Source organism: Macrosteles quadrilineatus, unplaced genomic scaffold (genome assembly GCF_028750875.1).
Source record: "Macrosteles quadrilineatus isolate MER2022 unplaced genomic scaffold, UCM_ALF_1.0 Scaffold_1__1_contigs__length_201487025, whole genome shotgun sequence".
Taxonomy (NCBI): Eukaryota; Metazoa; Arthropoda; class Insecta; order Hemiptera; family Cicadellidae; genus Macrosteles; species Macrosteles quadrilineatus.
This window is the reverse complement of record NW_026542594.1, coordinates 5,353,372-5,367,769: the sequence shown is the minus strand read 5'-3', so window position 1 is coordinate 5,367,769 and position 14,398 is coordinate 5,353,372. Positions and strand designations below refer to the sequence as shown.

At 31.8% G+C, this 14,398-nt stretch overlaps 1 protein-coding gene across 1 annotated transcript in view; it reads right to left on the bottom strand.

Annotated features, from left to right (window-relative positions):
• Positions 1-14,058, bottom strand: part of LOC128982980 (ras-GEF domain-containing family member 1B-like) — a 28,664-nt gene extending 14,606 nt beyond the window's left edge. The window contains exon 1 of the mRNA XM_054402104.1: positions 13,936-14,058. The gene's annotated coding sequence lies outside the window, so the exon portion shown is untranslated. The remainder of the gene's footprint in view (positions 1-13,935) is intronic.
• Between the last annotated feature and the right edge of the window lie 340 nt (positions 14,059-14,398).

Sequence of the window (14,398 nt, the reverse complement as noted above, 5' to 3'; positions counted from 1 at the left end):
ATTCTTGAATTGGTCGCGTCAAAGTTGACAAAAAATACACAAAACATGTAAACATTGTGTATGAAAATATGTTAATTCAGGTCAATGCTGCTTTTGGGTTCGTGAATGCGATAACTTGAGTAATATTTGTCCGATTTTGATTAAATTTGTTTAAATGTGTAAGGTGGGATAAACTTGGATGAGTTCGCAAACCACCATGATCGGACGATGGGAACGGGGTTTTACGGGGGGTTTTATGGGGTAAAAAATGCGTTTTCTCATTTTTGACCCTCAAACACAAAATTTGCCAATTTCTCTCTAGACCTTTTTAAAGAATTTAAAAAACAAATGATTTAGTATATTTAAGTGTTTTTGTACGGTTATTGGTAATGGAGAAAATTCAAAGAATTCTAAATTTAAAATCCCCATGTTATTTATTCTTAAGGAGAATATTGTAAAATTTTGTAGGTTGTTTTTTATGGATATATTTTTATCAAACTTGGCTACTGTAATTTATTTATTATATTATAAGTTATTCATATTTTACTAAAAAAACACACTTTATAAGTTTCCTTGAAGCAGCAGGTACTCATTATACCTAATGTTATTTCAATACATTTGATTGAAAACCAATTTAGACAAATGGAAATTCGCTTAGTCGGCAGGTTTGCTGTGGCGGGGGGATTTTTAGAAACTTATTTCATAAGTGTATTGTTATTTCCATGGACCTGTCAACATGCATAGCCAATGAACGAGGGTGGGCGTTATTAAAACAGTCAATCAAGCATATTCACGCCTTCCGTCAAAAATGTCATGACCGATGAAAAATACGTTCATTTAAATTGTTCTCACATTCCATATTATTATAGCCAAACGATGTTATGATATTTTCCTCATTAAGCTTGTACTTTGAAAAATTTGTTTAAAAAAAATCCAAAAATCAGACTGTTTTAATAAATGTTTAATAGCTTCCACACTGACAACACCAAATCATTTTATTATTATTTATTATTTTAATATAATTATTTGTCGGTAGTATTAGCAATAATTATCAATTGAGTATCTAGAATATCATAGGCTACTGTAAAATATAAATACAATTCGACAATTTAAACTGTAGCTCTGTTGTAATGACTGGTGTATTAAATTGAAATAAGTTCACTGTAACTTGAATTCGTGAACAATATATTTGATTATTGATACTGAACTATAAATTGTTAAATATGATAAAATATTTGACGGTTGTAAATTTTCAATCATCGGATTTAAAAATCAATTCAAATTACTCCCATACAGGAACTTTAAAAGCCTTTTACCTTATACCAAGAACGAATGGGTAATTTGAGTATACAATTTCAAATGGTTATCTTTTATAGGGTGTTTTTTAATCGCAACTTAAATATTACATGTACTGTAAGACACAGTTTAACGACAAAGCAAGCTTATATGTTGGTATCCCTATTTCCTTTTCTTAACTAGCTGATATGCATTGTTGAATAGGCCTAGTTATCTATGAAGTTAAGTATTGTTGGGATTTTATTAAAAAGATTTCTAACTAAAAACAACTTTTTAAAATACTCCGCTTTTAAACGAACTAAAAGAAGAAAATAATTTATAAATATGTGGAGAGAATAAATACTTGTAAAATTAAAACGAAAAACGTGGACGCATGCAATAGCTAATTTACAATTATAATCTTCCCCAATTGAACTATTATTATCTATAACATGCGCCCACGTTTTTTGTTTTAAATCTTACAAGTATTTATTCTCTCCACATATTTATAAATTAATATTAAAAATTGTATTTAAAGTTATATTTAATTATATTTAAAATTATTTTCTACTTTTTTGTTCGTTTAAAAGCGTGGTATTTTAAAAAGTTGTTTTTATTTATAAATTATGTTGTACTTTTTAGTCTTTAATGTGTAAATATATTAAATCTATTTTATATATCCTGTTAATTCATAACCAAACACTTTTCAACTGCAATCAGATTTTGCTGATACTATTCTCATAATTCTAAAAAGTTTGAATCTCTCAGGAGTAGAAGTTAATGTATTTATTAGGTACTGAATTCATACCAGGAAAGTTAATTTCATACTCTTCTTGGCATAAAATCTATTATTTACTTTAATTGGTTTTAAGGTATTCTTCTAAGTCTTCGGGCTTAGGAAAACACTACTTTGAGTCTTATTTATATTAAAATCTCAATGTAACACTAAGGGCCGCTTTCCCCAAATCCAGTTTAACTCTGATCGCGGTTTAAACTCTAGTTTAACCTCAAATCCACTTTCCCCAAAATAATTTCTCGGTTTAAACTAGGTTTGAGTTAACCCTCCGGGTGGACTGGTTTAACTGGCGATCTATGGGTTAAACCAGAAGAGAAGAATAATAGCTTGATTTTGATTGGCTCTTGGCTGACTGGTTACGTTCGGCAGACGGCAATGACAAATATCCTTGTTTGACGTTTGTCAAACATAACCTAAAATAAACTGAACTGGAAATAAATTAAGATATAGCAAACCATAACCTATGTAGACAATTTCAAATTTAAAGATATAAGGCTACAGATATAATGGTTTTAAGGGTTTTAAATGCATAGAGTAGGCCTAAATTATTATATTTTTGGTAGGTATTATCGTAGTTGTGTACAATCGATAGGCTACCTTGTCCACAGCAAAGCAAAATTGGTTGGAAAGTTTGCTCATAAGAAGCCTTTTCTTTTGATTTTATTTTAACACGAGTCCTACATTACACAAAAGTAAATATTAGTTAACATTCGGGCCTAACCACTAGCCTATTATCATGTGTGAATTAACAACTACTGTAGTAGGCCTAAAATTAAATTAAGTTCTGAAACATTAATCGAACGTGTCTAATGCTGATAAGTAGCCTAGGCCTGCCATTACAAAGGATAGGCTCTAGTTTTTAATCCACAAACATTAATTTTGCATCTATCCCAACATTTTATTTTCCCATGATTGTAATTAATGTTTTTATTTGATGCGTACAGTAGGCCTACTGTTTAATTAAATTTAAGCTTAAATAAACACAAGAATTGAAATGCTTATAAATTAGCATCAATACAATTTACCAGCCTGCGAATAAAAATGTTTCTTTTTAATGTCAACAATTGGAGACAATGACACGAAACTTAATTCAAATAACCAAAACACGAGAAAATTAATGACAGATATGTCATAGTGGGGAGCTAAACAGCTAATATTGCAGACAAAATTGCATAAAAGTGTTGCCAACATTGTTGCTTGCAAAGAAAAGCTAGGTTAAACTAAACTTTCATGACAAAATAGTGGGGAAAGCCATCCAACACACCGATTAAAGTTAACCGAGATTAAGTGGAAAGCGGCTCTAAATCCCATGCAACAATGCATATCAGCTGATCGGCAATGAGGTAAAGAAAACAGGAATACCAACATTCCTTTCTTTGCCATTAAAATGTGTCTCGCAGAACTTTTAATTTGGGTTGCGTAAAAAAATCACCCTGTATTTCGGATTTCAAATTACAAACATTAGTTAACAATAACACATCACTTTTTTTAGTTCGTAGAATAGCTAAACACTCCCTTTTTTACACTTCTACTTAAAAACTCAGAAAAAAAAACAATGATATGTTATTAATAAATTGTCTGAAGGAATTCCGGGAGGGGTTGAGATAAGGAATGAGGAATTCTTACATAAATGATTGTTAAGTGGCTGCAATGAAGCTCATATTACATTTCACCTTAAAAGCATCATCCCTGCCATTATAAACCCAACAATATTACAATTTTTGTTATATTTATAGTAATTCCAAATTAATGTAATTATTAGGTACTGAATTCATACCCGGAAAGTTAATTTCATACTCTTCTTGGCATAAAATCAATTATTTACTTTAATTGGTTTTAACTTTAAGGTATTCTTCTAAGTCTTCGGGCTTAGGACAACTGGTTTCTCATTGTAAGTGGATATTCAAATTCCTCTCTGGATAAACATTATAGTGTCTATAATAATGATTTAGTTTGTATGTTGTAGGTAACAACAACTACTATGAGTATCAAAACTATTAATACAAACGATGTTTTAACAACAAAGCCCTTCAGATATTTTACCTTAAAGAATTGTTTTTCGTATAAATGTTTAAAATAAAAATAGCTAAGTAAACTATCCTAAAAGTTTAGTAAAGACATGTTTCAGCTAAATTGATAATATGCCTGAGACTTGGTTATTCATAGTATACGTTGTGTAAGGTATCCTAAATCTTCAGTCAATCTTATGTCACATACTTTGTAAACACAGATTTATCAGTTAACAAACACTACGTAGCTTTGTCGTTATATTTTATAAATCAGAAGTATCTTTCAGGCAGATCTTTTAATATACAGTGTTTCAACCTACAATATAAAACAGTTGTGTTTATGCAAATATCAACTTCTTTTTAATATTTCCAAGTCCTTATAAAATACATAAGGTCGTAAAGTGACCAAGAAATCAATTAATTGATTGCAACCAAGAGGCTTTAAAAATTGTTTACATTGGTCGTGGTGAATAATATGTATATGTTTTGATACCATTTAGGCTCATGAAGTTAATGAGCTTATAAACGAGAAAGGCGATTGTGGGGGTCTGGAAGCATCTTTCTAACAAGTACAAACTAAGAACCAATCTTATTACAAAACTATACAAACTATATCTTGCCGTGTTTTTAAACTGAACATTCAAAAACACTCCACTATCAAAATGCAGTTCTCACCTACTTTAAAACGCTGGAAAAGGCACTCGGTTCACTCATAACACTCAACTTTATGCATTATCAGCATCTAAAGAAAATACTTGGCTTAATTTCCAGGTGCCACGCCAAGCAAGAGCACCCAGCCACTCGGAGGGTCTCATTACTTTGCGATATGGAAATGTGAATTATCTTTCATTTAAATAAGAGCGTTCCTGTCAACTATCATTAAAACATTAAACATTTAAAAAAAACAGCTAAACGTATGCAATAATTATTGTAATAGTTTGCTGTTTCAGTAATTTGATAACAGAATATATGAAATTATAAAACCCATAAACAATTATTATTAAGACTATCAATAAGACTACACTTACTACACTTACATAATTTTCAGGATTATAAGTTTACAAACATTTAACAAAATCATCATTGAAAATGTTTTTTTTAAGTACATAGTTAAAACAGGATAGTTACATTATTACTTTTTTTCAATATTGTAACAAAAAATATGTAAAACTCGTCATGTTTATACGTTTATACTACATTTAAAAAACTACATTAGCAAAAGTGTATTAATACTGTATTAGGAAATCCCATATGGTATGAGAAAATAGCTTTTAAAATTTTTTGTTTATGTTTTAAATAAGGTTAATAAGTGTTGAATGAGTTACTAAAAAACTACGATTGTATTAAAACAATTATAATAACTGTAGGATAAATATAATACGTAACACGAGTGCGTAAACATTTCTCATGTGCAGCCACACTAAGTACTAGTGTGTCACTTCGCACACTAGTTACACAAATGACTATTGATCAAGTCCATTTAATTAACCATAGTAAATTATATAAAGAAAAAAAATCTCATCTAACTTTTTATAAAATATGTATGTGTGATACTTGGTATTTAGTAACATCTGTATTACAAACACCCAGGCCACAACAAACCTGCGGACTAACCAGTTTCAATTTGTCTGATTTAATTTTGAGTAAAATATTTTAATTGTTAGTCATATTTATTTTCCATAGCATTAGATTAAAAAATTAATTAGGTTGGCTGCAACGAGGATGGGAAAAATGTGTTTTTTAAGCTTAATTTTATCAAATTGGAGCAAAATTACAAAATTACTATAGCTGTATTCACGGACACATATACTACATAATAGTGCCAGAAGACCAAGCTTTGCTCGGATTGAATTAAACATTAAATTTATTAGATTATTAGTTATTTAGTAACTTGATAATAATATTAAGTAATAACTTAATTTAACCAAAAAACTAAATTGTATTCACTTACCTTTGGTATCCATGAATAGAAGGCCAAAGTGTGTAACTGTTTTTGTTTGTTTTAATAGTAAGTGTGAAAATGGTTTTTGTTTGTTCCTGTATTCAATTATAAGTATGTTACAGTTATTTTATTTGTGTAAAAATGGTAAGTGTGAAATGGATTTTAGGAGCAAGATCAACAGTTTCATTTCATGCAAAATAAGTGCCATAGCATAATATTAACCAGAAGTTGTAAATGTTGTTTGTTGATGTTTTATTTGTATAATTGTAAGTATTGTAGTGAGGGTAGTAAATACTTCACAAATATGTGATTTTATAAGAAAAAGCGTTCTCTTGTTTTCATTTTTCTAGACAGTAATTGGTAACATCAAAGTATGCAACAAGCAAAATTCAAACTTATATCAACCCCGGACGAAGGACGGGTACTCTGCTAGTATATACATACATATTTAAGGGAAACTAAGAGGTTTTAGTGATGCGGTATGTAACAAACTACTCCACTCCTAAAAAATATATATGTAAGACGAAGAGACTGGAGCAACTCAGTTGGTTTACGTTTCTCCAGAGATTATCTTCATCAACATAACTTTCCTCGCGGACACATTCCGGAAATGCTCTCCGGAGTCGAACACATATTCTGCAAATGCTCTCTTGGCTCTATATAAAATACGGAAATAGGTTCCAATGCACCACGTTTGTTTTAGTCTAATGCGTCAAGAATAAAATATTATTTGTGTTTGAATACAATTTTCAAAAGTAGTTGTATAGTTTGAACATTATACATTGAAAGTTTTTTTTTTGTTTTTGGTGGAGTACTTATGTTGTTTAAGATATATTGCAGATTTTTCCATCGGCTCCTCGTAAATAAATCCAAGAAAGACAAGTTATTTTTCTTGTTATTCAATTTGTCTTTCTTTTAGTATAGTTGTAAATTACTAATCAATTCTGAATTACCAATCAGTTGTGGAAATAATCATTCGAACACTATTAACTAGTTATCTAATTAGTTACACTTGTGGTTGATACAAAAACAGATACAAGGATGTCACAGAAAATTGAAAACATTTATTATTTATCCTGATTCGACCAGACTTTCTATCCGAAAATACCCATGGGGATGTGTTACTTGGGAAGATAAACATTCAGAGAATTAGGCTAAATAGTTATTGGGTTCATCTATATAGAAGCTTGGCAGACCTTGCCTCGTAATCTTGAGTATACTTTGCAGAAATGCCTCATACTCGTTAAGTACGTAGCTGCAGTACTCTGTTGAATGCCAATACATTATTCATACCTCTGCCAGTCAATTTCCCTCAACCTTATTTATATTACAGGCTTATATGCCAAAGAAACAAGTGGTTAAGTTTTTTTTTTTTTTTTTTTTTTTTTGTATTGTGATAATATGTTTTTTCCCAATGCAATTTATATTTCTATTAATTTCCTTTTAGTATGACTTGATTGTATATCATTTTGTTTTTAATGTCATTTTCTTTAAAATTTCATTATAAAAAAAAAATGGATTGTTTGTTTTAGCTTAAAATTCCTCTGTTCTGTCATATTTTGGGAATATTATCGCAGTTTGCAACCATGTCCGGTTGTAAAAAAACAATCATATTTTTTTGAGGTTAACTGTAAAAAAGGACCATGATCTCCTAAGTTCGCCTGAATAAAGAAGCATTTTCATTTCATTCCATTTTCATGTGTACAAAGAGGGCTTTAAAAGCTTAGAGCATTATGATGCACGACTCGTATAATAAGTTCGATTAATAGACTTAAAGATACTGGATGTACACAAAAGGAGAAATCGACAGAATGCCCGTCCATACTTCGCAGAATATGTATGTTATATAATAAACTAGTGTGCCTTACTTAGTCAACAGTAGCCAAGACTGAAATCCTCTGCCACATAATGAAAAGCCAATGAATTAAAAACCAATTATCAATTATATTCATAAGTGTTTCTTTAGGACTAATTTAAATTATTTTATTACTAAGAAAACATTGTTCCAATATTTTCTATTATTTATTAGATCTTTTAAAGATCGTCGTTTTTGTACCAGCATGTTGACATAGTACGAACTCATCAATAAATACGAGTTTTAAAAAAGATTTGCACTATTGTATTCAGTGTTAAAATCTAATTGGTATACTATGGCAGTCCATTTTTTTAAATAGCCCTTACAGATAGGTCTGCGAACTATATAACAACGTTAACAATTGAGTCACAAAATATTGGGGGCATGCTTTCCTTTTATTCAATTTCATCGTAAAATTCGAGCATGTGAATTAACATAAAATGTTAACGTAAATATGTCACCAACACGTTCAAATAAACTTAAAAGTTTTCACTGTGTCTGATTGCAGTGAGTATTGTGCCTCTGTATTTCAGACAATGTCATTAGACTAGTAAGCCTCAAGAGTGACTGTACTGATACATTATATCCCCAGTGATCACTGATCAGCTTGGTCCTACGTCATCGGATCCTCATGTATTCAGGACAAAGGCTACCAAATAGCTAAACTATCTCCCTCCAACTAACCCTGAGTATGGTGTGCTAAAGCAATGTCTTTAGACAGCTGAGATTTTCTTAATGTTTTAGCGAATTTCCCATATAGGGAATAAGCTATTACCGTAGTACTCATGGTAAGACCTGGACGCGGGACCGATTTTTTTTTTCGTTTTGAGGTCCCTAGAGGCTAAAAACACCATTCGTTCAAATTCATATATATATATATATATATTTATATATTTATATATTTATATATATATATATGTGTCCGTTAGCACGATAACTCGAGCAAAAATGATCCGATTTTGATGAAATTTGGTACAAACGTGTAAACCTACGTTTATTCGAACGAGTTCGCGATCCAGCATGATCGGACCATGGGAACGGGGGTTTATGGGGGGTTTTATGGGGTAAAAATAGGTTTTTCCCATTTTTGACTCAAAAAACATAAAATTTTGCAATTTCTTTCTAAACCATTTTGTAGAGCTTAAAAAAACAAATAATTTAGTATATTGAAGCATTATTATGCGCCTAATGGTTACGGAGAAAATTTCAAAAAATTTTAAATTTAAAATACCCATGTTATTCTTATGGAGAATAAGTAAACTGTTGTAGTTTGCTTGTTTATGAACATATTTTGATCAAATTTGGAAAATTTTTTGTTTCTTAAGCCGCGTTTACACTGGAGTTTCAAACAAAAAGTTGCAAACTTTTATTGCAAACAGCAGTTGCAAACAGTAGTTTCAAATAAATGTTTGCAATTTTTATTTCATGATTTGTTTCCATGTTTCATGAAAATGTTTGAAATAATTTCGACCTTGATTATGACTCGCCTCGTTCTGGTTCCTCTGATCAGTCCTTTGGAGGATGTCAAGTGTCGAGGATATTATTTTAGCCACGGCGGCGTGTGTCGTGTTGTCAAAGCAACGTAGGCCGAGACGATGCTGGGTGAACATCGGTGATTGTATAAATCATCAAATTAACATTATTATTCATTTTTAAAGATTACAAGGACATAATTATAACCCAATTCACATGAGACGTTATTGTTATTTTTAAATTAGACAACCTTGTCATTTGAGGTTAGTGTTAATTCATTGACAGTCAAACAGCATTTTCCCGATTAATTTAACACTGATTCCAGACACAGGGTCGTGCGAGAGATCACGTGAGTGAGAGGGGAGGTGGTAGCATAGGGGATGGCGGAGAAATGTTTCTGTTTCGTGTTTCAACGGCTCATATTGACCGAAACTAGTGTTGCAAACAAAGAGTTTGCAACTCCCTTTGATCTTTACCGACTTCAAGTGGAAACAAAAATTTCTGTTGCAAACACTGAAAAACTGTTTGCAACAGCGAAATGTTTCGTCTAAAAATGTGCGTTTTTAGAGATGTTTGCAATTTCTGTTTGCAACTCGTGTTTCAAACTCCGGTGTAAACGCGGCTTTACTAACTATTAACATTTTACAAAAAAAAAAAAAACAGTTTTACCCTCCCTGATGCAGCAAACCTAAGTACTTTTTAAACTAATTCTATTTAAATCGGGAATAAATGTTATATTTTTAAGTAGACATTTCAGTGTAAATCCAATCAGTCAAATGGAAATTCGCTTAGTCTGCAGGTTTGCTGCGGCGGGGGTATTGATTTTTGGTTTCTATGGAAATAATTTGTATTGTAAACTAATACTGAAAGAAAGAAAGTTAACAAAAACTCAAACTCTTAATTTATTCAACTTATTATTAACTTAAACTTAGATTAAAAGCAGGTAAACCTATTTACAACTTAAACTAATCCACGGATTCACAATATATGGTCTGTCTGAGTGTGGTTAGTTTATTTTTTTACAATAATTATGGATTTTCAAACTGTGTGTAGTATACTATATCTAGTTTATAGCGGAAATAACCGGTTATACATACATGATGATCAGGAATCTTAATACATCGTTCAGGTTGATTAAAGGAATGTGTATGCGTGTTAAAAGAATGTATCGCAGCACTATCGAGTGTGAGGTGTTAACGGACTCATAGTCTGGCAAGTAAATAGGCCTACTGATTCCTATGATCAAACTGCGGCCATTTAATTATTTCCATCCTTTTGCTCTTGGAAGAACTCAGTTCACAGATTTGTTTGCCATCAGCATCAGTAAATCTCGAGGTGGTAAAAAACAGTCTTTGGTCATGGAATACACACGTGGTGCACTCCTGACACATTTTCATGTGATATACCATTCATGTGTTGCAAGCGTGGTATCATTTTCAAATTTCCAAATCAAACAAAATCCACATTTTACTATATAAAGAATCGAATTAAATACGAAACAATCATTTATGTTTAGGTAGATTAATCATAAAAGAATCGTTTACCGGCTTTCGTTAAAAAAAAAACCCTTAAAAAATACGAACTGCCAACGGTAAACTACGAACTCAATTAGGCCTTCAACCATCTCCTTCATTACCAACGAAACCAAAACACCGAAAACACCAAATGAAATAAGACCAATAAAAAGTCCTTCGTCTCCTGTGTCTAGATGGTGAACGACATCCTTAGCACTGGTTTGTGCGGGGTTATGTATTAATCGTATTAAATTTAATAAATGACAACCCAAATCAACTACAAATAAATTTTTAATAGGAACGCTGAAATCCCTGGCTACATATTTAAGGCGAAGATGATTCATGAGTAATTGAGGCCTGTGACTTGTAGAGGCAAAGCTTCTAAACCTTATAAGAGAACCAAGTATTGCAAACTATTATTGCAAAACGAACTAACAAAGAAATTATTTATTCGTCAGAATTTTCTAAAAGCGGGTATAGCATTGGAATCTCAATGTGGACTCAATCTACAAAAACAATTCCACTATGTGTTCATTTATTGCTGGAGGTTTGCCACCGATTAAATTAAAGACACCGGCAATTTCATCTGTGGTCGGTTTATTATCTACAAAATCCATATTTTTGCTATATACATTCATTTATGCAGCGGAGATTTGTTTCTCTCCTTAATCAGAGACTAAACTATTTATCTGCCATTGAATTTAAAAACAATAGGGTCAATTTCCTGGAATGTCCTTCTTTGTGGCTAAAAAATTAGCAAAAATAATTGCACTGGTTTTTTTAAATAGTTATGGGCTTCGTTCAAAGAAATGTTTTTGTTCTTGGCTGAGATAGATTGTAAGTACGTCCATTGTGATGACATGATAACATGGTTATCATCATCATGTATAATCATATATTAATCATCATTATATATAAAATCATGTATCAAAAATATAGAAAAAACTCTGTCATTTTAATATTAGGCCTATTAAAACGTGACAGAGTTTTTTTTTATTTCACGATTCTGAATTGATGAAATGGATAATAAACATAGGCAATTACGTCACTAGCTTAACTAGCGTGTTTATTTTTTTAATTCCTTCAACATTTGACCGGTTCTTTTTTTTCAATGAATGTTATTTTAAGCAAACAGCTGTTTCAAAACAAACTATATGTTATAGTTTTTACATTTCTTTGTTTAAACTTATTTATTTAGCAATTGGTGCAGAGAAATTGATATAAATGATAGGTAAGTTATATTATGTGTACTGTGAATTTGATTTGCTATTATCGTTTTATTTTAGGTAGTAGCGATTCAGACCTACTTGAAGTTGTGTGTTCAATGAGTAATTGCACAGCCACCTCTGAGGTGGCTGTGGTAATTGTATTGTGGTGATAATAATTATGGAAGAGGCAGGTATGCTATGGAAGGTATCGTTGACTAGGTCTATACACTTCTTAATTGACTATTACTCTCTCTACAATAGGCTACTTATAATTAGTGTGCGAATTGGCCACAAATCTCACTTCAACGCTTTTCACATCGTCACAATTGCTGTTTTATTGTAAAATTATTGGATTTAAAATGCATATCGTATAGGCCTATGATGGGATGAAATTATATTTGGTCACGCAACGTTTGTTTACAAGATGATTATTAACATTAAAACTGCAAGTCTTGGTATTTTGTCTTTATACGTGTAAACCAGCTGAACTGACTACTCGATTCCCGTACGTAGGACGGGTTAACACCTCGTTATTAATTAAGTTCGTACTCTAAAACTAAGAACACTACATTGCAAACATTCTAGGTTCATTAAACCAGCATCATGAGTATTTATATTTCTCTTTTCTATCATCGCAGGTGGTTGTAACATATATCTCACTTTAGTTTAAGATTGACTACTCGTTCTCATTTCCGTACCTTGTCATTTCTGTGAACATTTTCCTACCTCTTTTCGTTGGTCTTATCCCCTAACACTCGTAGTATTTACTTGAAGAAAAAATGTACATATACTGGGTGACAAAACAGTCTGGAAACGAATTAATATCTTTATAACTAAATCCGTTAAAAAATTCAAACCTTTCACATCAACTTATACGTATGAAAACTACTTTTTTTCAAGCATTACCATTTTTTGACAACTACCAGAGGAAGACCCATGAGGAGTAGGTACATAATCTGTAATGTAAGCATAGGTTGACATTAGCTACGGAGCTGAAAATGACTCCTCATGGTCCGTACCCCATTGGAGATTGAAATTCAACTAGCTCAAAGACTAATATTATTCAATATTCAGAACAAATTAACCGGGTTCCAGCTCTCTAGCTAATGTTGATTACGAGTATTTACCAATTTTCCGCAAGAAATTTTGACAGCCAACATTCTGTAACGGATAAACCTTTTGAGACGTGGTTTCCGGCAATGAACTCCACTTAATAAGCCCTTTGAAATGATGTGCATATCAATCTATACTTACATTAAATATTATAGAACCTAATTCTCATAGATCGTCCCCTGGTGGAGGTTAAAAATTTATAAAGCTTGCAAAAAGTAGTTTTCATACGTATGTTGATGTAAAAGATGATGAAGTTGATGTCTTACGGATTTAGTTAAAAAGGATTAATATCTGCTTCCAAGACTTTTTGTCACCCTGTATACAGTATGTGATATATATCCAGTACATATCTTGACCAGCTTACCCAATATGGTTATTACATTTTGTACGTTACAAATGGTTAATTAGTAGTGACCATATACAAGCCTCCATCATATTTGCCAATCATCCAATTAAGACGCCGTCTATTCTATTGAATGTGTTTGTTTAGTGGTCAGTAAATTTTAATTCTTTTTTACCTTCTTGTTGTCGGAAACACATTGAGGGTTTAAATTACCAGTTGGAATGAGAGTCAACATTAAAGTTAATACTTTTGGTTTAGTAAAGATCAAAATTAATATTGTTAGCACTCTGCATGGTTACTTAACACCGTCTTTCTGGAAATATGGGATGCTTAAAAAAATGACAACTCAATCTTGTACACAAGTTTATAAACTGTCAGTGTGAATTTAACCTCATCTTGTGGTAGATATTACAAATTTGAGTGCTTACCGTGTGTTAAAACTCAAAGTGATTAAATCCTTAACATCAATCTAATTCGAGGTAGTGATCCACGATTGTCTCCACCACCACACTACCGCACGCCGCACGCGTGTGTAAACCCCACAATCCAACGGTCCGTGAACCTGCTTGTAGTGAAGCTAGCGCGCTACTGACTACTGAGTTGAGGGGTTTAGGGGGTATGGTGGTTGGGGCTGGTGGATGGGTGGTTGAGGGGTTGGGAGCGGTAACCAATTGTGAAAAGTGACAAATAGTGACAGTAACAAAGCATATCCTCTCCAGCTCATTGTGACTTTTCACTGCACTAAACACATTTCAAAGTATAATTCTCCATTTACCAATCGTCGCTTGTTTCATTCATTTTATTTTTAGTCGTTTTTTTTAGTCTCTTTCATGTAATATGTTTTGTCACATACAGCGTCTATTTTAAATGTGTTTATAACAAGCCACCCAC